Source organism: Choloepus didactylus, chromosome 14, assembly GCF_015220235.1.
Source record: "Choloepus didactylus isolate mChoDid1 chromosome 14, mChoDid1.pri, whole genome shotgun sequence".
Classification (NCBI taxonomy): Eukaryota; Metazoa; Chordata; class Mammalia; order Pilosa; family Megalonychidae; genus Choloepus; species Choloepus didactylus.
In genome coordinates, this window is record NC_051320.1 from 60,150,928 (window position 1) to 60,173,394 (window position 22,467).

The following is a 22,467-nucleotide window of genomic DNA, read 5'->3' on the forward strand; positions in this document are numbered from 1 at the left end:
CAGTTTTACTTCTTTCTTTCCAATTTGGATTCCTTATGTTTTTTAATCTTGCCTAATTGCTCTGGCAAGAGCTTCCAGTATAATATTAAGTAACAGTGGTGACAGTGAGCATCCTTATCTTGGTCCTGATATTAGAGAGAAGGCTTTTAGTCTTTCACTATTAAACAGAGAATTAGCTGTAAGTTATGCATATATGCCCCTTATCATGTTGAGGAAATACCTTCTAATCCTAGTTGTCCAAGTGTTTTTATCAAGAAGGGGTGCTGGATTTTGTCAAATGCCTTTTCTGCATCAATTGAGATGATCATGTGGTTTTTTTCCCCCTTCATTGTGTTAATGTGGTGTATTACATTAATAGATCTTCTTATGTTGAACCAAGCTTATGTAAGAAGGATAAGTCCCCCTTGATCATGGTGTATAATTATTTTAATATGCTGTTGGATTCAGTTTTCTAGTATTTTGTTAAAGATTTTACATCTATATGCATAAGAGATATTGGTTTATAGTTTTCTTTTCTTCTAGTATCTTTGTCTAGCTTTGGTATGAGGTGATGCTGGCCTCTTAAGAATGAATTAGGGAGTGTTCCCACCTCTTCAAGTTTGGGGAAGAGTTTGAGCAGAATTGGTTTTTATTCTTGGAATGTTTGGTAGAATTCCCCGATGAAGCCATCTAGTCCTGGGCTTTCCTTTGTTGGGAGCTTTTGGATTACTGATTCAATCTCTTTACCAGTAATTACTTTGTTGAGATTTTCTATTTGTTCTTGAGTCAATGTAGGTGGTTGTGTGTTTTAAGAATTTATTTATTTCATCCAGATTATCTAATGTATTGGCATACAGTTGTTCATTGTATCCTCATATAGTCCTTGTTATTTCAGATGAGTCAGTAGTAATGTCCCCCTTTCCATTTCTTTTTTTTTTTTTTTCCACTTGTAGGAATTTTATTCAACAATAAATCCATTTTTAGAAATTTCATTGTACAAATACACACACACAATGTGATTCAAAAAGGCTAACTGTGTCCGTGTTACAATGAGAAATATGTCATTTATACCCTTAAGCACATTTTGAATATTGTGAATTTATACACACAAGAAAATTTCTTAAAGGAGCAAAAACATATTCTATATCGCTACAAACTTAATGTTAAAATATTTACTGATGCTTTTTCTGTAATGGAACTCTCCTCTAACAGCAATTTATATGGAACCAATACATTGAGAAACACTTTAATTGGAGCAGATGGGAAAACCTCTTCTTAAACCTAACTCATAAAAAAGCAGCAGTAGCAGCCACTTTTTGGCAAACCCCAAATCCAGAATCCAGAAATTCCTATTTATACTCAAGAAAGCAGGCAGCACTGAGGATGATTAGCACACAACACAGCATATAGCAATCATTGGGATGCAAGTCAATTTGGCTATGGGCTCTAGGCTATTTGCTGTTTATTAAAACATTGCCCATCCAAAAAGAGAGATGCTGGTGTGTTCGAAGCAGATCACTTCTCCTTCCCCATTAGAATTAATCTCTTCATTAACTTCTTATTCCTCTTCACACATTCAGGGCACAACATATTATCTTCTACGTCTGCAGATGGGAAAGTGCAGGCTGGTAACAGAAAGAGAGAGATCATCCTCTTAGGAGTGTCAGGTACCCAGGCCTGCCCTGCATGGAACTGCAGGCGAACCCAGCCCTGGGTGTCTGCAGGGAGAACTCGGCCATGGACCACACACCATCTGACACCAGAGGCTTGAAGCAAAAAGGTTTCGACAGAAGTGGGAATGGGACATGAATTCACGGTCTTAGGCTGAGCTGCTCTTGCAGCAATTCTTGTCCATGATGCCAATATGGCTTCCTGAGCTGAAGTTATCACTTCAACTCTATTAGTCATTTCTTCTCTCTCCCTTCTCTTACAACTTTTTTGATCCTTTGCTGTCTTGGGCATCACCTTGCATTTCTTCGAACATAACTGTAACTTAGCCTCCTCTGGTGTGTCAGGAATATCCTGTTTTTGCTCCAGCTAAGCATGTTGCTGGAGCCTCAGATAAACGTCTATTTTCGGGCCGTCGGTACTCAAATTAAAATCTTGGCACCACTTCCGCAAAGTGTCCCGGTGTACCTTATTAATAGGAGGCAAAATGGTCAGCAAGGGAAGCATTGGTACTTTACGTTTTGAGCAAGCTTTGAATTGCTCATTCATTTGAGGAAGATAAACTTTATCCTTTTTCCTAGACTTCTTTGGTTTAACTTGTGCAGTTGAAGTACTTGGTTCCATCTGATGACCCACTTGAGATTCCTCTTTTATTGGAACTAATGTGATTATCACATGTTCTTCCTCTAATTCCTCTTCAAAGACATTCTTTTTTTCTCAAACCGAAGGGCGAGGAAACTCAATTCCAGTCCTAGTCTAACAAAGCTCTAGCCCCTTTCCATTTCTAATTTTCATTTCCTCTTTCTTTTTCATTTGTCAGTCTAGCTAAAGTTTGTCAATTTTATTGATGTTCTCAAAGAATCAACTTGTGATTTTATTGATTCAGAACTCTATTGTTTTGCTATTCTCTATTTCATTGATCTCTGCTCTAATCTTTGTTATTTCCTCTTTGTGCTCGCTTTGGGTTTAGTTTGCCCTTCTTTGTCTAATTCTTCCAATTTTGACGTTAGAACTCTGATTTGAAATCTTCCTTTTTTTTTTAATGTAAGTATTTAGAGCTTACACTAAGTACTGCCTTTGCTACATCCCTTAAGTTTTGGTATGTCATGTTTTCGTTTTCATTCCCCTCAGATATTTCCTAATTTCTTTTGTGATTTCCTCTTTAAGATTTTGGTTGTTTAAGAGTATCCTGTTTAGTTTTCACATTTTTGTGAATTTTCCATTTCTCCCTGTTATTGATTTCTAACTTTATTCCATTGTGGTCAGAGAAAATACATTATATCTTTTCAATATTTTTGAATTTATTGAGACTTGTTTTGTGGCCTAACATAGGTCTATCTGGATAATGAACCATGTACACTCAAGAAGAATGTGTATTCTGTTGTTGTTGGTTGAAGTGTTCTATATATATCCATTAGGTCTGGTTGGTTCAGAGTATCATTAAAGTCTTGTATTTCCTTATTGATCTTCTGTCTAGATGGTCTATCCATTATTGAAAATGGTATATTAAAGTCTTGTACTATTAATGTAGAACTGTCGATTTCTTCCTTCAAATCTGTCAGTATTTGCTTCATGTATTTTGGGGCTCTGCTGTTAGGTGCGTATAAAAATATTCATAATTGTTACATCTTCTTCTTGCATTGTCCTCTTTATCACTATAATGACCACATTTGTCCCTCATAACTCTTTTTGAATTAAAATTGGTTCTTTTATTGTATGTTTGTTTTCTTTTTAACTTTTTTTTTCATACAGTTGATTTAAAAAAGAAGGGAAAGTTAAAAAAAAAAAAAAAGAAAGAAAGAAAAACAAGGAAAAAAAAATGATGTAGTGCCCCCTTGAGGAGCCTGTGGAGAATGCAGGGGTATTCGCCTACCCCACCTCCATGGTTGCTAACATGACCACAGACATAGGGGACTGGTGGTTTGATGGGTTGAGCCCTCTACCATAAGTTTTACCCTTGGGAAGACGGTTGCTGCAAAGGAGAGGCTAGGCCTCCCTATATTTGTGCCTAAGAGTCTCCTCCTGAATGCCTCTTTGTTGCTCAGATGTGGCCCTCTCTCTCTGGCTAAGCCAACTTGAAAGGTGAAATCACTGCCCTCCCCCCTACGTGGGATCAGACACCCAGGGGAGTGAATCTCCCTGGCAACGTGGAATATGACTCCCGGGGAGGAATGTAGACCCGGCATCGTGGGACGGAGAACATCTTCTTGACCAAAAGGGGGATGTGAAAGGAAATGAAATAAGCTTCAGTGGCAGAGAGATTCCAAAACGAGCCGAGAGGTCACTCTGGTGGGCACTCTTACGCACACTTTAGACAACCCTTTTTAGGTTCTAAAGAATTGGGGTAGCTGGTGGTGGATACCTGAAACTATCAAACTACAACCCAGAACCCATGAATCTCGAAGACAGATGTATAAAAATGTAGCTTATGAGGGGTGACAATGGGATTGGGAAAGCCATAAGGACCACACTCCACTTTGTCTAGTTTATGGATGGATGAGTAGAAAAATAGGGGAAGGAAACAAACAGACAAAGGTACCCAGTGTTCTTTTTTACTTCAATTGCTCTTTTTCACTCTAATTATTATTCTTGTTATTTTTGTGTGTGTGCTAATGAAGGTGTCAGGGATTGATTTAGGTGATGAATGTACAACTATGTAATGGTACTGTAAACAATCGAAAGTACGATTTGTTTTGTATGACTGCGTGATATGTGAATATATCTCAATAAAATGATTAAAAAAAAAATTGATTTTGTCTGATATTAGTATAGTTACCCCAGCTCTCTTTTGGTTACTATTTGCGTAGTATATATATTTTTTTCATCCTTTCACTTTCAACTTACTTGTACCTTCGAATTTAAGGTGAGTCTCTTGCAGACAGCATATACTTAGGTCATGCTTTTGTATCCATTCTGTCAATCTCAGCCTGTTGACTGGGGAATTTAATCCATCTACATTTGAAGTCACTACTAATAATGCAAGACTTCTGCCATTTTGCTATTTAGTTTTTGTATGTCATGTCTCTATAGTTTCTTAGACTTCTTTCATTGTTTCAAGCTGCTTTTGCCTGGAGAGCAAATTCTGGGAGAAGGGGAAGCCAGAGAGTACTTTCCTAAGTCAATCTTTCCAGCCAGAACAGGGCCAGGAACCCACAAAGGGGGCACAGACCAGTTCCAAAGTGCTCTGCAGAGGGGGATCAGGAAGGACTCTAGTAGCTTCTTTCACAGCTCCCCAAAGCTGAGCTTCCTTGCTCTGCCCAATAAATGCAGCCCTTCAACTAACTGTCCCCCACAGCTCTGAGGAAACATAGCATCTTTAAGTCTCCTCTGTTACAGACTTTGTGTAGCTGGGTTAAAGCAGTGGCCACCACTGTGTCCAGGGGGGTGTTGAAACAATGGCCACTCTCAGAGCTGGGTTCCCAGTGATCCGAAGTTGCTAATCAAAATCTGTGATCAGTAATAGGCCATGCCCACCCCTGGTCTTGAGGGAGAGGGTTTTTACGTACCTTTCTGTCATCAGTGAACTAGCCAGGGGTTGCACCTCACAGTGGCCTGCCTTGGGAGTGCAGGATGGATGCCATTAGCGATTGTATGGAAAGAGCGATTTACTGTTCCTTACCATAATTTATCAGCCTCTTCCTCCTCCTCTTCCCTGGGTAATGTACAGTGTTCTTCTGGCCTCTGGAGCTTCAAAATAGGTATTTCAGACATTCCTGCCAGTTTAATACTTGTTCTGATCGAAGGACTCTGTCCTGGAGCTCTCTACCCACCATCTTCCCACCGAGAACTCCTCATTATGCTTTCAATTTGTATTTCTCTAATGACTAATAATATTGAGCACCTTTTCTTCTGTTTTTTTGGCCACTTGTATATCTTATTTGAAGAATTGTTTATTCAAGTGTTTTGCCCATTTTAATTGGGTGGTTTGTATTTTTGTTGTTGAGTTGCAGGATTTCTTTATGTAGTCTGTGTATTAAACCCTTATCAGATGTGGTTTCCAAATATTTTCTCCCTTTCTGTATGTTGTCTTTTTATTTTCATGTGTTAGTCCTTTTATGCACAAAGGTTTTCATTTTGCTGAAGTGCCATACATTTTTTTTTCTTTTGTTGTTTTTCCTTTTGGTGTAAAGTTTAAGAAACCATTGCTTGTCACAAGGTTTTGAAAATACTTCCCTATGTTTTCTTCTAGGAGTTTTATAGTTTTGGTTTTTATATATTTAGGTATTTGATCCATTTGGAGTTGATTTTTGTACATGGTGTGAGGTAAGAGTCCACTTTATTCTTTCCTATATGGATAACCAATTTTTTCCAGCACTGTTTGTTGAAGAGATTGTCCAGTTTTTCCCAGAACTGTATGTCCAGCTTTCCCAGCACTGTTTTCCCCATTGAGTGGACTTGACATCCTTGTCAAAAATCAATTTGTCATAGATGTGAGGATTTATTTCTGAACTCTCCATTTGATTCCATTGGAATATATGTGTGTTCTTGTGCCAGTACCATGCTGTTTTGATTTCTGTAGCTTTGGAATAAGTTTTAAGATCAGGAAGTGTGAGTCCTCCAACTTCGTGCTTCTTTTTCAAGATAGTTTTGGCTATGCAGGGCCACTTACCCTTCCACATCCATTTGATAACTGGCTTTTACATTTCTGCAAAGGTGGCTGCTGGAATTTTGACTGGAATTGTGTTGGGTCTGTAAATCACTTTGGGTAGAATTGACATCTTAGAAATATTTACTCTTCTAATCCATGAACATGGAAAGTCATTCCATTTATTTCAGTCTTCTTTGATATTTTTAGCAATGTTTTTTAGTTTTCCATGTTCAAAGTCCTTTGCATCCTTTATTAACTTTATTCCTAGATATTTGCTTATTTTAGTGGTTATTGTGAGTGGATTTTTTTTTTCTTGACTTTCTCTCCAGATTGTTCATTACTAGTGTATGGAAACCGCAGATTTTTGTGTATTGATCTCGTAACTCTCCACTTTACTTATTTCATTGATTACCTTCAGTAAATTTGTTGTGGATTTTTCAGGATTCTTTACACGTAGGATCATGTCATCTGTAAATAGGGAAAGTTTTACTTCTTCCATTCAGTTTGGATGCCTTTTATTTCTTTTTGTTTCTCTACTGTTTTTTAAATTCTCTATTTCATTTATCGCTACTCTAATCTTTGTTATTTCCTTCCTCTGCTTGCCTCATCCTTTTTCTGCAAAACACAATGTGGAAAGATGTTCAGTGATTTGTTTGAATTAATAACAGAAACTGAACACCCCAGGCAAGTCTGGTGGGGTAATAAAAAAGAACTGAACTTTCAGTATGAAGATGGAAATATAATGGTAGAGGGAAACATGAGACTTGGAGACATGGGATTTGTGACTGGAATATCAGAAAATAGTACACCTTCTTCAACAAAAACGTATCTTATAGATAGAAGAATAAATAAGCAGGAGATATTTGAAAAAAAAAAAAAAGATATTTAAATATACCTGAAATTCCATGAACCTCACACAGGAAGCCAAATACAGAACATTTATTTGAAACTAAAAGGAAAAATAATTCCACAAACTGTATTTGTCAGATTTAGTGCTTTCAAGAAGAAAAGATGCTTTCTTAAGAACACATCATAAAACTATTGCAGAAACAAACTGGAGTAATTGGAAAGTAATTGGATATCTGGAATTTACAGAAATCTTTTCCAGGGTTGTTAGGATAACTAACCTCCTGCACTTGCTTGAACAACAAAGAAGTATTGGTGAAGAAAAGAAAATATTAGGATCCTTGGTAGAAGAAGCCGTATTTTCTTAGAATTCAAAAAGAATCACAATATACCAGATGGAGTTAGTTGCTTCCAAATTTATGATTTATATTCACACCTTCATTTTATCACTTAACAAAAAAAGATATGCTTCATGATTCTGCATCAACTAGACTGTGAGCTATATTAGAAACAGTCTCTGTTGTGGATCTTTGAATCTCCAGGACCTTTCATAGTGGCTCACACATTATATGTATTAGAAATGTCTGTAGGAAGAAGACAGTAATAAAATAGAAGAAGGGAAAGTACAAGAAGAAAGGAAAAAAGTTAAATGAGTGCTTAAATGCTAGATTCAGACATACATCATTTATTTAATAAAAGCTGATTTCAGCAAGCTGAAGTATTGATATGATCCTAAAGCCATGAATTCTAAGAGGGACAAGAGAACTATCTTCAGGATGTTGCTCAAATATCACCTTCTTGATGAAGCCCCGCCTGACTGTCACTGCCTACCACTTCTGATCCCCTTACTGTACTCCCTTATTGTGTTCTACTGATTCTTTTCAAGAGCTCTTATCACCTTTTAACTTATTGCATAATTTACTGATTTTTAATATGTTTGTTGTTTATTATCTATCTCTCCCAACTAGGATGTAAGCTTTGTTTTGTACACTGATATATCTGAGGTACTTAAGTTAATAGGTGCCTGTTTTAGTTTCCTAGGCTACTTAAAGCAGTATCATGAAATAGTTTGGCTTAAACAATGGGAATTTATTCATTTAATGGGTTAGAGTCTGGTAAAATGTTCAAATCAAGGCCTCATCAAGCAATGCTTTCTTCCTGAAGACTGGTTGCCGATGATCCTGGACTCCTTTGCCACATGGCAAGGCACATGGCACCATCTGCTGGTGTCTCCCTTCTCTCCCACATTTCATTGCTTTCTGCTTTTTGCTTCCTTGTCTCTGCCCCCCCCCATTCCATTCCATTTACAAACAACTCCAGTAATAGGATGAAGTCCAACCTGAATGAGGTGCATCACACCTTAACTGAAGTAGCCTCATCAAAAGATCCTACTTACAATAGATCCACACCCACAGGAATGAATTAAATTTAAGAACATGTCTTTCTGGGGTATGTACAGCTTCATACCACCACCGTGCCTAATAAATATTTGTTAAATAAATGAAATATTTAGAAGACTACGTTAAAGAAGAGGCTTAAAATTCTTGCATGTAGATCTGAAAGCTACAACCGGGAAATGTGTTGAAGTTACAATTATGCTGATTTTGACTCAATAATTAAACTTAAGAAGAGTGGGAGAGGCTTAAAAATACAAGTCTAATAGTATAATAAAAATTGGACTTGACTCTAATTTTTAACAAGTTAGAGGGAAGGATATATAAAAAACCATTTTTGACTGAACAGGGAGCTTCTAATAACTACATATCCTTAAATACCAAAGACTAAAAGGACATGCAATGAAATGTATGGCAAAATAGGAAGTAAAGAGCTATAGAACTGAACTGATATAAGTACCATATCAGAAAGACTAAAAGTCCAAATGATCTGCTAATTTTTAGCATAGACAGAGCCACAAGAAGAAAAAGACAGGGGAAGAGAGAACAGTTTTACAAAACAGAAGGTTTGAGAAGAAAAGAAGTGGCTCTCTTTTTAATGTTTCAAGGCACCCCTTTTGTAGAAGGATTTATTGTATATAATTTCAGAGGATACAACTATAACCTATTTTTAGAATTTACAGTGAGGCTGTTTTAGTCATCAGAGTAAGAATGATTATTTAATAAAGAATAACTAATTTAGTAATTAAATAATTATTTAATAATTGATAATTAAATTTTAATTGATAATTAAAATATTCAATAATTAAAAGATTAGTAATTAAAATTATTTAATAATTAAAATTTAATTTAATAATTAAAATGATATTTTATTTATTAAATTTAATTCTCCATCACTGGAAGTGTTCAGGAAAAGTTTTCAGGTAGAAATATTGCACTGCATGGGATGTTAAATGATCTCTATCAACTCTACTTTGTCTTGGAATTTCACTGGTCCTTTGTTTAGAAGGAAGGCTCTATAGTTTGAGTATTCTCAAGGAAAATTAAAGGGGATTTTTTTTAATTGAAAAAGATACTAATGCAAAGGATTTATTCCCTTCCCCACCTCTGTATATACATACCTCTTTTTGTCTTTACTGTTACTGGAATCCTTCTGGGAATACCCTAAATCTTCATAAAATTTAGAATACTCATGTTTTCCCATGAATCTTTGGGTTATTGTATGGAAATATAACCTCACGGGGACTTTCAACCTGGCCTTTACATAGTAACAGGTTGCTTCCTATTCTAGTTTGCTAATGCTGCCGGAATGCAAAACACAAGAAATGGACTGGCTTTTATAAAGGGGGGTTATTTGGTTACACAGTTACAGTCTTAAGGCCATAAAGTGTCCAAGGTAACACATCAGCAATCGTGTACCTTCACTGGAGGATGGCCAATGGTGTCCGGAAAACCTCTGTTAGCTGGGAAGGCACGTGGCTGGTGTCTGCTCCAAAGTTCTGGTTTCAAAATGGCTTTCTTCCAGGATGTTCCTCTCTAGGGTGCAGTTCCTCAAAAATGTCACTCTTAGTTGCTCTTGGGGTGTTTTTTCTCTCTTAGCTTCTCCAGAGCAAAAGTCTGCTTTCAACGGCCATCTTCAAACTGTCTCTCATCTGCAGTTCCTCTCTTCCCAGCTCCTGTGTGTTCTTCAAAGTGTCCCTCTTGGCTGTAGCAGGCTGGCTCCTTCTGGCTGAACTTACATAGTGCTCCAGTAAACTAATCAAGGCCCATGCTGAATGGGTGGGGCCACACCTCCACAGAAACAATCCAATCAGAGTCATCACCCACAGTTGGGTGGGGTGCATCTCCATGGAAACACTCAAAGAATTACAATCTAGTCAGCACTGATATGTCTGCCCACACAAGATTACATCAAAGATAATGGCATTTTGGGGTACATAATATATTCAAACCCCCATTTCTTTTTCTACTCCAAGTTTTTTGACCTGTTCACTGAAATTGACCTTTCAAGGCTACGGTCACATGGTACAACATAAAGCAATATTCTCTAATATTTCAAATAACCTGTACAGAGCTCAGTTCAATTATGAATAGACAAAATGCAACTCTTATATGGACATTATTTGGATTGGAGGTAAATTGACTTGACTTCACACTAACATGTCTGTTGAAGTAAACTTTTTTATAGACTTTAAAACTTAAGATATCCTTTCTGTGAATGTTTGACATTGTACTATTTAAAATGAGGAATTAGGTTTTAGCTAGTACAAACTGGAAACTGATAGCAAAAATTTTATTTTATTTTTATTCCATTAACTTAGCAAGATTATGCACCTACTTTGTATTAGGCACTGGGTGGGATATGAGTATGCAGTAATGAATAAAACAAAGATAGTCTTTGTCTCAGAGGTTACATCTAAATGGAACTAGGGAAAGGAATAAAATGTAAACAAATACCTGTATAAATATGCCTTTTGACTCAATTTATGAAGAAAAAGAGTAGGATATTGAGAGAGAGAATAAAAGGGTCTCCTATATTTTGGATGATCAAGAAACTGAGAAGCTGGCCAATGAACAAAAGACTTTGAAGCAGAAAGAATTTAACCTGTTTTTAGCAGCAGTGTGGTTTCAACCTCATGGTCAAGGGAGAGTTGCTTGTGAGAAAGATAGAGAAACACATAAGCTATCTGGGGTCATGCTATGGTGTTTGCATTTTATTCCAATTGCAATGAGAAGATATTGAAGGGTTTTTAGGAGGGTAGTGACATGACCCAATAGTTTAAAAATATAATGGTGGCCACTTTATGAGAATTGTCTTGGGGGCAGAAGTGAAAATGACTTGGACTAGGATTAAGAGAAATGGATGGATGTGAGATCTATTTTAGAGGTGGAATGGACAGCATTTGATGATGATTGGATGAGAGGAAGGATATACTGAGGGAAAGTGAAGAGTAAAAGAGGATACCCAGATTTTTGGTTTCAGTAACTATTTGGCTAATGGTGTCATTTATCAAGAGATATATTAATTTGATAATTCATTTATTAAGAGATAAAAGGGGGAGAAGATTTCTGTGGGAAAGAGAAATCAAGAGTGTAGTTTGAGAGGACTGCGTGATATTCTAGTGTTAAGGTCAAGTGGATATATATATATATATTCTTTTTTTTTTAATGGAAATAGAATTAGATTGTCTTGGGGAGGGGGGTGTGTATAATGAGAGAAGGGGACCCAGGATTGAGCTCAGAAGATGCTCTAAAGATGTGAAATGTAGAAATTTGATTGAATCAGTGAAGTCAGCAAAGGAGGGTGAGGAAGAGATGCCAGAGAGAACAGAAGAAAACCAGAAGATCGTGACCTTATGGAAGTCAAGAGAAGATTATACTTTCAGATTGAAGAGTGGTCAACCCTGAAGAACACTGCCCAGAGATCCAGGAGAATGAGGACTGAAAGTTTCATTGGATGCAGCAACATGGTGGTCATCTTGGACTTTCTAAAAGGCAGTTTTCTTTTTAATTTATTACATTTTTATTGGTTTATTCTTTTCTGAGTTATTTTGTGCCTCTATAACTTAAAGCTTTTTGTGATAACAAAAGTAGGTTAGTTTCCCAGGGCTGCTGTGACAAGCTGCCAGAAACTAGTGGCCTTAAGCAACAGAAATTTATTATTCTACAGGCTGGGAGTCAGCAGGGCCTTGTATCCTCTTAGAAGGGAGAATCCATTCCATGCCTCGCTCCTGGCTTTTGCGGGGTGGCTAGCAATCATGGCTTTCCATGATCTGTGGAAGCATTACTTAGTCTCTGCCTCCTGACACATGGCTGTCTCTTTCTCTTTCTTTCTCCTCTCTGTCTCTCTCTTTCTCTCTCTCTCTCTCTCTCTCATTTTCTCTCTCTCCTTTACTGTGACCAAATTTCCTCTCCTTATAAGGACACTAGTCATATTGGATTAGAACCCACCCTAATCCAGTTTGGCCTCATCTTAACTAATAATATCTTCAAAGATCCTATTTCCAGATAGTGTCATAGGACTGGATGATATGTTCATATCTTCTTTTTACTAGGCACAATTCAATCCATAACACAAAGTAATTTATTTCTAGATTTTTCCCTTTATTTCTCTTTTGCTGTTGAATACTGTGTTTTTCCAAAGTTGTGTGTTAGAATGTGACAGTCCTAGAATTTGTTAAATTAATGTTTCATGATCTTAAAAGTTGACATTATTATAGTCAAAAGGTAGGAGTACATGTTCTAAATACATGTTAGTCTGTTTTTATCCCTTTATTTTTAATTACATAGGATTACTCAGTCTATTTTCTTAGCTTTTCTGTAATTACCAGTTCACATAATAAATGATTGAAAGTAACAGCTTTAACCAATCGTCAGTTAATTTCTAAATGATACTATCTGATACTTCGCTTAGCACTGTACTTGCACATTGTGCATTCAATAAATACTTGTTTAATATGGTTTAATAATGAATAGTTGAATGACTGATCAGTCTACTAAAGAAGCAATCAATTGTCTTTGTTAAACTTTCAACAGATTGACTTTTTATGGGAATATATTCTTTGACACTTCCCATAAATTTTTGTAAAAAATTACTCAGTAAGTAGAAATATAATAAGTTTGTAAACCCACAGTTTAACTCTCTAGTCTTCACCCAGGTCTTATGATTGATGGATATGTAGATTTTTATCTTCCTTTTACTTCCACATATGTGAAATGGGGACTAGTACATGTTTCATAGATATGTTTTAGAGATGAATGTATGCTTGAGAGAGAACAACTGTACAAAAACCAAAAATTATTTTGCATTACATAGACACAATATATAAAATCTGTTAAAATTAAACCATAGGCTATTTTCCAGCCTCCTCAACTCAGATGCTGGCTGGGGATGGCCCGCTGGGGGTTCTGTTATGGCTGTTTCAGCCTCCCTGCAGAACCTCGCACTTCAGCCTGACCAACTGAGGGCTCATGTACTGCAACACTGCCTGGGCCAAGAATATCTTCTCTTCCCTGCAGCTGGAGGGATCTGTTTAAACGTAAGTCAGCTCTGCTCCATCATGGCATCCCACCTTTCTAGGAATACAATCTGACATCTTCTTGCGGCCTGTAAGACACTGGCACAGCCTCTGGCTGCTGCTTGGATCCCATCCAGAGACACTGGCTTCCTTGCTGCTGCCTAAGGGAGCCAGGCTACTTCCACTCAGCACCTGACCCTCAGTGTTCTCAGATGGCCTCAGACTCACTCCCTCATGCACCGGATTAGTACACCTTCTCTGACAGTTGTCTGTCACAGTGGATCCTCTGATCATGGCCCATAGCAGGAAGCACATGCAGTATTGTGACAAAGTGGGTGTGTGCCATAGTGCACATACATCCATATGTATACTTGTCTGGAACAAGTTCCACAAAACAGTGCCACACTGACTAAATGTAGTTCCTTCTGATGGTTTCTGTTCTGATCTATTTTCTTTCTTCATAACAAAAGAGAGGAAATTGTAATATGCTAAGTCAATTTCCCATGGCCTGTAATGTGATGAACATTCTATTTAATAAGGTGGCCTTCCTGGTGGATAGTGGAAAGACGGCAGAGTAGGAAGCACCAGGAATCAGTTCTTCAACCAAAACAGCTGTTGAAGTGTCAGGAACTGTCTGAATTAAATGTTTTGGAACTCTGTAGCCTGGTGGAAAACTGTGCAACACCCAAGGAAGAGCTGGAAGAAGAGGCTGGAAATTTCCCTATATATCGATGAATTTCACCATCTGTGCAGAGGCCTCTGTCCCCAATTCTCTAGCCAAGTGGCAGGCAGCAGTGGGGACTGCAGTCAGTGCCTGGTCCAACTTGCTGGTGCCAGGGTGACATGGTCCTCCAAATTCTACCACCACATTGGATCATCTACTGAAAATCTCTGGGGAGATGTTTCTGAGGGTGGCCATTTTTTCGACTGCCTTCACGGAAAAGTGGTATAAAAGTCTTAAAGAAGCAGTACCTATTTGTCTCTTTTTTCCTTCTATTCCACATCTGGGAGCAGAAGTATTCTGAAAAAGTCGCAGATTGATGGCCCCAGAGCTCAACAACAACAACAACAACAAACTAGCAGTCCCAGAGGAGTAGGAGAAATAGATTTCCAATGTAACAATTAAATAATAATCAGAATGTCCAGTTCTCAACAAAAAATTACAAAGACATGAAGAAACTGAAAAGTAGGGACCATTCCAAGGTAAAAAAGAATTTTCAAAAAAAATTCCCTGAAGAAGCTTATACATGGGAACTATTAGTCAAAGGCTTTAAGTGAACTGTTTTAAATATGTTCAGTGAACTAAAGGAATTCATATGCAAAGAACTAAAGGAAATTAGGAAAAGATTGTCTGAATAAAATTGATAGAAATTATGGAAAAAAACCAAACAAAATTTTGGTGCTGCAAAAAACAGTAATTAAAATGAAAAACTCATTGGATAGATTCAGCAGCAGATTTGAACAGGCAGAAGAAAGGATCAGTGAATCTGAAGACATGACAACTGAAATTATCCAGTGTGAGAAGGAGAAAGAAAAAAATGAAAAAGAACAGACTCTGAGGGACCTTTGGGACACCATCAAGCGTACCAACATACACATTATTGAAGTTCAGGAAGAAGAAGAATGAGAGAAAGGGACAGAAAAAGTATTTGAAGAAAAAAATTTTCCCAATCTGATGAAAGACATGAATGTATACATCCAGGGAGCTCAATAAAATGCAGGAAGGATAGACACTAAGATCTTATCAAGACATGTTATAGTGAAAATCTCAAAATGCAACGATAAAGACAAGATTTTAAAAGCAATGCGAAGTAACTTGTCACATAAAAGGCATTCTCAATAAGATTAATAGGGGATTTTTCATCAGAAACCATGGAGGCCAGAAGACATTGGGTTGGAATATTTAAAGTCCTAAAAGAAAATAACTTGCAACAAAAATTCTGTATCTGGCAAAATCATCTTTCAAAAGTGAAGGAGATAGCATCTTTCATATGTTTTTGAGCCATTTGTGTTTCCTCTTTGGAAAATTGTCCATGTTTTTGCTGGATTTTTAATTGGGTTGATTTTCTATTGTTGTGTTGTAGGATCTCTTTATATATTCTGGATATTGGACCCTTGTCTGATGTGTGGTTTTCAAGTATTGTCTCCCATTGTGTAGGCTGCCTTTTTACTTTCCTGACAAGTCATTTGATGCACAGAAGTTTTTGGTTTTGAGGAGGTCCCATTTATCTATTTCTTCTTTCATTGCTTGAGCTTTGATGAGAGGTCAATCTGGAGGTTATTCTTATGCATATTAGAATAGCTAGAAGGAAATACCTGAATCTGTTCAATGTTAATCCGTTGATTCTTGATGATAATTGTATCTTGTGACCATGTGATAGTGAAAACCTAGTGATTAACACTCCCTTTAACCAGTGTATGGGCAGATGAGTAATAAAATAATGGCAAAAATATAAATAAATAATGGGGGAGAAGGGATGGTTTGGGTGTTCTTTTTATTTCTTTTTATATTTTTTATATTTTTTTCTTTATTTTGGAGTAATGAAAATGTTTGAAAATTGATTGTGATGATGAATGCACATCTGTATGATGATACTGTGAGCCATTGATTATATACTTTGGATGAATTACATGGTGTGTGAGTATATCTCAATAAAATTACATTAAAAAAATTAAGCCACAGTAAATTCCTAGTGTAAAAGCCAGAAAAGTTTTATAGGGAGTCTTGTTAAATGTTACACTGTTATTGACACACTGTCAATAATTGTTTCAGTGAAATAATTTTAAGCTGTATATATACACAGAGAATGTGATTAAAAAATTAGATATAATGTGGAGAATTTTTAATCATTGTTGTGATTATAATAATATGGGATAAATGTTGATAATAGATCCTTATAGGGTTATTTAGTTGTTTTACTTTTTTTTTTTTAATGGTTCATACTATGAAAAAACATATGGTGTTTCTTCCCCACAAAAATGTATATTAAAATTAGTGAAGGAATGTGTAGCAGCAAAGAGGAACTTCAGTTATAGCGGACCATTTCTGTCCTGTCATTTATATCAAATGTTCAACCACACAGACGTCTGAGAAAAGGAGACATGACTAGTTGATAAATCCCAGGTAGTTATGGAATCAAAGTGATTATCCCTCTGTGAAATTGAGAGTAAAGTTGGAATGAGACTGTGGATAGAGGTGGAGCTCAGATTGTACAAACAGAGAATTGAGTTGAGCTCTAGCTTTGCAGAGACTAGAGCAAACTATCTCAGAAGATTGACAAAGGCTGTTCACTTCACACTATGACAGTTTTCTTTATTTCAGAATACTCAGGTTCTATGACAAGCACCTTTTGAGTGGCTGTAGGAGCCAGAAAACTAACCCTTTGTCAACTTAACATGTAATCTGAAATTGTATGGTATAAGAACAGAGAATAAAAACTAAACATTTTCAATTAATGAAATTAGATAATAAAACAATCTTTTATATACAGTTTTATAATTGCAATTACCTTGAATTGTGATAAAATGCATAACAAACTATGTTTTTCATATCACTGAACTTGAAAATTAGATATAAGATTTATTAATATTTAAATATATTTTATATTTTGCTTCACCCAGGGAACCCATAAAATACTGCTCTTAGTGTGAAATTCAGTATTACTAGGAATGAAATTTACTGATTAACTTTCTTAAGTACTGGTCACATTGGAAAACTCCAAGATAATTTTCTGAGATTAAAAAACTATGAGTGCTTGAAGAAAGATAGAATGTGTTTTTAGAATACCTAAGGTATAATCAAAGTAAGAGTTTTTGGAAGACTAGTGTAATACTAGCTAACATTGGTTAGTTCTTTAGTTAAGTATTCTCACTATCTTATTTATAATAATCAGAAAAGTAATGGCTAGATTGATTAAACATTTGGAGCTAAATTTTTTTCATCAATTAGCGTCAGTGTGCATTTATTGCATTCCTGTGTGGAGGAAGCAGAGGTGAAGTGAGTGCAATTTAGAAAAAACAGACCAAGTGAAGCAGATATGGACATTCTCCCTCGGGGGATCTCTTTAGCTGAAGCATATGCAAAAGAGAGCAAATAGGAGAGCAAGGAAAACCCAGGCATGGTGAGGAATGCCTGAGGAAGCAAGGTGGTTAGTTTGAAAAGTAGAAACCCTCAAATGTCTCATCAAAGATTTGGAATGCTCTCAAAGATTTGGAATGCTCTCGTGTCCACTAGAGGTTAGACTAACTTATTTAGTGTGACACCCCCCCCCCCCATAAGCAGAAGCAGGACCAAAATCCAGAAACTGTGGAGCACCTTTCATATAGTAGGCACACAATAAATTTTTACTAAACGAAAAAAGAATAAACGGACAAAAGTGAGAATTTTGAATCAATGTAGATGTCCACAGGTGGGTATTTCAAGAAGTTAGGAATTTTCTGTTACTGCAGGAGTGATGTAGTTACTAGAACAATTTGATAGAAATATTTTAATGGAAGGAGGAGATTGAAACATATGGTGAAAGCTTGAATTATATGATATGAAGTTTCTTCTATACCTGTAGTTCTTGGATTCTAATATATGAGATCTTAAAAACAGGAACTAAATGAAATATGATTGTAACATATGAAATTCTAATTCAGATTCAGGAAGGGCAGACCTAGCTCAACAACTACAAATTTGTATCCACTGAGTTTATGATGAAACTCAATGTGATGTAGCTGCCAGAAAAGGCTATTGGGGATTGAGTGCATAATTTAAAATGCAGCCCATTTGGAACACAGGAGATGGTCATTTCATTATGCTGCCCAGACATTTAGATTACTATGTTGGGATAGTTGAGAAATGGTTGAAGGAACTGGAATTATTTCCCCACTGAGTGTGGGGGGTGATACAGCTAGCCTTCATATATGCTGTTCCTTCTTCCTGGGAAATCTTTACCTGGAAATTTCTTCCTTTACCTGGAAAGGTCTTATTTACCCTTCAAGTCTCAGGGTTAGAGAAACTTCTTCAGAAAAGTCTTTTATCTTCTGTGACATCCTACTCTAAATTAAGTCCTCAGTCTTATTACACTCTTCAATATTCCTTCATGGCACTGGTGATAATTTATGAGTTAATTTTTGTGTGGTTGTTTGTTAATGTCTGTTTGCTCACTACATTGTCGATTGTCTAGAGGAAAACGATCAAGTCTCATTTGTTCATCACTTCGCTCCCAGGCCTGGGAAATAGTAGTGCACAATTAATATTTGTTAAACAGATGGAAGAGGATGGATGAACAAATGAACAAATCTTTTGTGGAAGACTTGCAACAAGTGAAATGGCTTTTTGGCTTGCTAATTTGGTTACAGTTTGTTGTTGAGTATAGGAAAGGATGTTGGGATTTGAAACATTGCTCTGTTAGAAGGTTCAGAAGTTCCTTTTTCTATAATGATGTATTTATTAGAGAGTTTTTGTATTACATCACAAATTTACTTCATACTGAAAATATTTTCCCTGGAGAATAGTCCTTTGTCTTGTCAGATCCTGAGCTTCTCAACTTTTCATGGGAGTATAAATGAAGCAGATATGATGGAACCATTTGAACTGGATTTTAGAAGGGAAACATGTTTAATCTGTATTTTTATTTCCTATTAAATTTCGTATCAACAAAATAAGACAAACTGTTACTGAAAGACATCTTTACCATGAAGTATCTTAAGGGAGGAGTCAGCTGATGATGAGTTGCTTAGTTTTCTTCTTGAATTGGCCACTTTGCACACATCTTAACTGTTTACCAAATGTACTACATTTTGATGAACTACAAATAGAACTACCTTCAGGCAATAATTCACTTATGCCCAATCTAGGTGATGTTTGACCTGGATCTGTATATCTTCCATGGTTTTTCTTGCAAAATACTATTTAAAAGCCTACAATTTTTAATGCTTTGACAGAATCCTCATTCTTCTCTATTGCCTTTGGTCTTTAACAACTTTAGGATGACCTTGTTACATATCTTATGCCTCCATGTATAATGAAAAATAATTAAGGTCTCTGAAATTTGAAAAGTCCAACCGGGGTGGGGGGGTGTAGGTCGAAACATCTATGGAAAATGTTCATTTTTCTATTTTTTATGTCAGAATAGTATCAAGCAGTATAAACAACCTCTAGCCAATCATATACAACCAATAGATAGCATAGCTAAACAAAATGGTAATCAAAGGAAGTCTTTACTGCCATGTATATTTATGTAAATACATGAATTTTAGTCACTAAAGAAAAGGAAGGAAGAGGATCAAGTAGGGACTAGACTTAATTGTGATTAAGATAATCCCTGTATTTTCCATGTATATGTAATATTATTCTAATTGCAGTATGGTGTGAGTAAGAAGTAAATGAGTAATGAGTAAATGAATAGTGAATGAATAAATGAATAATGAATGAATAAGGCAAAATTGAACAGCATACACTTTTTTACAAATATTGCATAAAATCATTGGCACTGATACTGAAACTGTATGTGAGATTTTTAGAACTTGCTGTCTATTTGTGCGTAACGATTACACCCACAAATATCAAGATGCTATTTATCTTTTATAACATGAGAAGTTGCTAGATGATGTTTATCTAGAATTCCAAGGGAAGTATAATATAAAAAATGTTTTTCTTTTCTCTGAATGTTTTGGGAATATTCTTCTATTATTTCCATGAAGATCTTGTATAAATTTATTGCAACAGTAGAGCATTGGTTGGAGTAGTGGAACAGAATACTGGAGCAGGAAGTTTCTCCAATTTGAAAAAACATCCTTGCCACTACCACTGCCCTAGAGAGACTGGAAAAAAGAGAGGCCTCCTGGGAAGCCTCATCCCTTACCAAGCAATTTGCAGAGATTCATAATAGGAGTATATAGTAGTTTTTATGGTCAGGGTAGTGAGACATATTTTCAATTTCCCTCACCCCTGTTTTCTGAGTACCAAATTCATCCTTCGAGATGCAAATCAGGTGTTCCTACTTCTGTGAAGCCTTTGATTCATGTAAGTAGAATTGGTCACCTCCTATTTTATGTCACCAAAGTGCCTGAAACTTATCACTGATACAGCACTTATTCCATTATATTGGAATATTGTCCATCATCACCTATGCCAACCCTCCCCCACTCCAACCACTCAGACTCTGGGCTCCTTAAGAGCCAAACCCATGTTTTATGTATATTTACCTGCAGATCCTAGAAAAGAGTCTGGCTTATGATGCTCAGTAAATATCTGATGAATGAATGAATGAGGAAATGAGATAAAGTATGAAAGTCATCTATATTAGTCAAAGTTCTCCAGGGAAACAGAACTGACAGGAAATAGGATATATAAATATATATATATGTATATATATCATAAATATTATGAGATTTATTATAGGAATTGGCTCACAGAATTGTGAGGATGGGTTTGTCCAAATTCCATAGGGCAGGCTGCAAGCTGGGAATTCCAATGAATTCCCTAGAAGAAGCCGGCTGGCTGAAGTAAAGATAGAATTTCTTCTTTCTAACTTCTGAAGTCATCAGTTCTCACTCTAAGACCTTCAACTATTGGATGAGACTTCTCTCATAGTTGAAGGCAATTTCCTTAATTGAGTATAGATGTAATCAACCATAAATGCAATCCACTTACTAATGATTTTAATCCACAAAATATCCTCACAGTAACAAATAAGCCAGTGCTTGCTTGACCAACAACTGGACACCATAACCTAGCCAAACTGGCACATGAATTTAACCATCACACCATCGTACTTTAAAAAGGGCACACTAAATAATTGACATTTAACGATATTTCATGCACCCTCTTTTTCTTGGTCCTAAGCAAATTTCTCTAAATGTGACTTTCTGCTTAATCTTATCAGTGAAATAAAGCATTCCCTTTTTATATGAATATTTTTGTTTTTCTTTGAAAATATTTCACATGGATATTTAAAAACTTGTATAAATGGTGGACAGGAAGGTATGAACATTTGTTTTCTGAATATCTGCATTATTTATAAAAATATTTGGCTAATGATTGACTTCCATTCAATTTTTGGAAATACACTTTCAAGGATGACCAATTACAAATAAATTGCAAATCTTATGAATGTATATTTCCTATATTCTCTGGAGGCTGAGCTGTTCATGTTATTCTGCCTGAAGTCACACTTGTATTCTTGAGGCCATTCAGATAAGAATTTTAAATTCCTGGCTATGGCCAAATGAGGATTTACATAAATATGCCAAATTATACATTAGAACTACTATGCTAAAAGTTCCTTGATAGAAGTAGAAAATAGTTCTTACTGACTGTTCCATTGCCTAATTGTTGATCTCGGTGGGTTCTCCAAAGCAGTGTCACTTAGCAGTTAAGAATATGGATTCCAGCGTCAGATAGCCTGGATTCACATCTTGCATTTGCTACTATGACATTGGACAAATGCTTTATTACACTGTGCACCAGACTTCCTGGGTGAATCCTGGTTCCGTTTCTTTGGCAATAGACTTAACCCTCAACATGCCTCAGTTTCCTCATCTTTAAAATGAGCATCATCATAATATCTCCCTAATGGGGTTGCGTGGTTGTTAAATGAGCTGATGGGATGGTATATAAAGTTTTTAGAAAAATGCCTGATATATAGCAAGTGGGATGTAAGTATTAACTGTTTTTCCACTAGCAGGTAAGCACCGTGAAGGTGGGGATTTTGTCCTTTTGGTCCATTACTGTATTCCTAGTGCCTACCATGGTGTCTAGCACATGATAGGGGCTCAACAAATAACTGATGAATGAATATGCTTCAGTTTCTTTGACTGCAAATTCTTTGACTACAAAACCAATTTCTTTGACTGATAATGATATAACTACCTTACAGAATATTTGTGAAGATTAAATGAGGCAATGTATATGAAGAACATAATATTAATTAGCTATTATCATCTAATAGCTAATGAAGGGCCAGAATTAATATTAGAGTCCAAA

At 36.2% G+C, this 22,467-nt stretch overlaps 1 protein-coding gene and 1 pseudogene across 48 annotated transcripts in view; one reads left to right on the forward strand and one right to left on the reverse strand.

Annotated features, from left to right (window-relative positions):
• Positions 1-22,467, forward strand: part of RIMS2 (regulating synaptic membrane exocytosis 2) — a 731,813-nt gene that overhangs the window by 674,539 nt on the left and 34,807 nt on the right. The gene's annotated exons all lie outside the window — the stretch shown is intronic.
• LOC119509515 lies at positions 1,495-13,787 on the reverse strand (annotated as a pseudogene).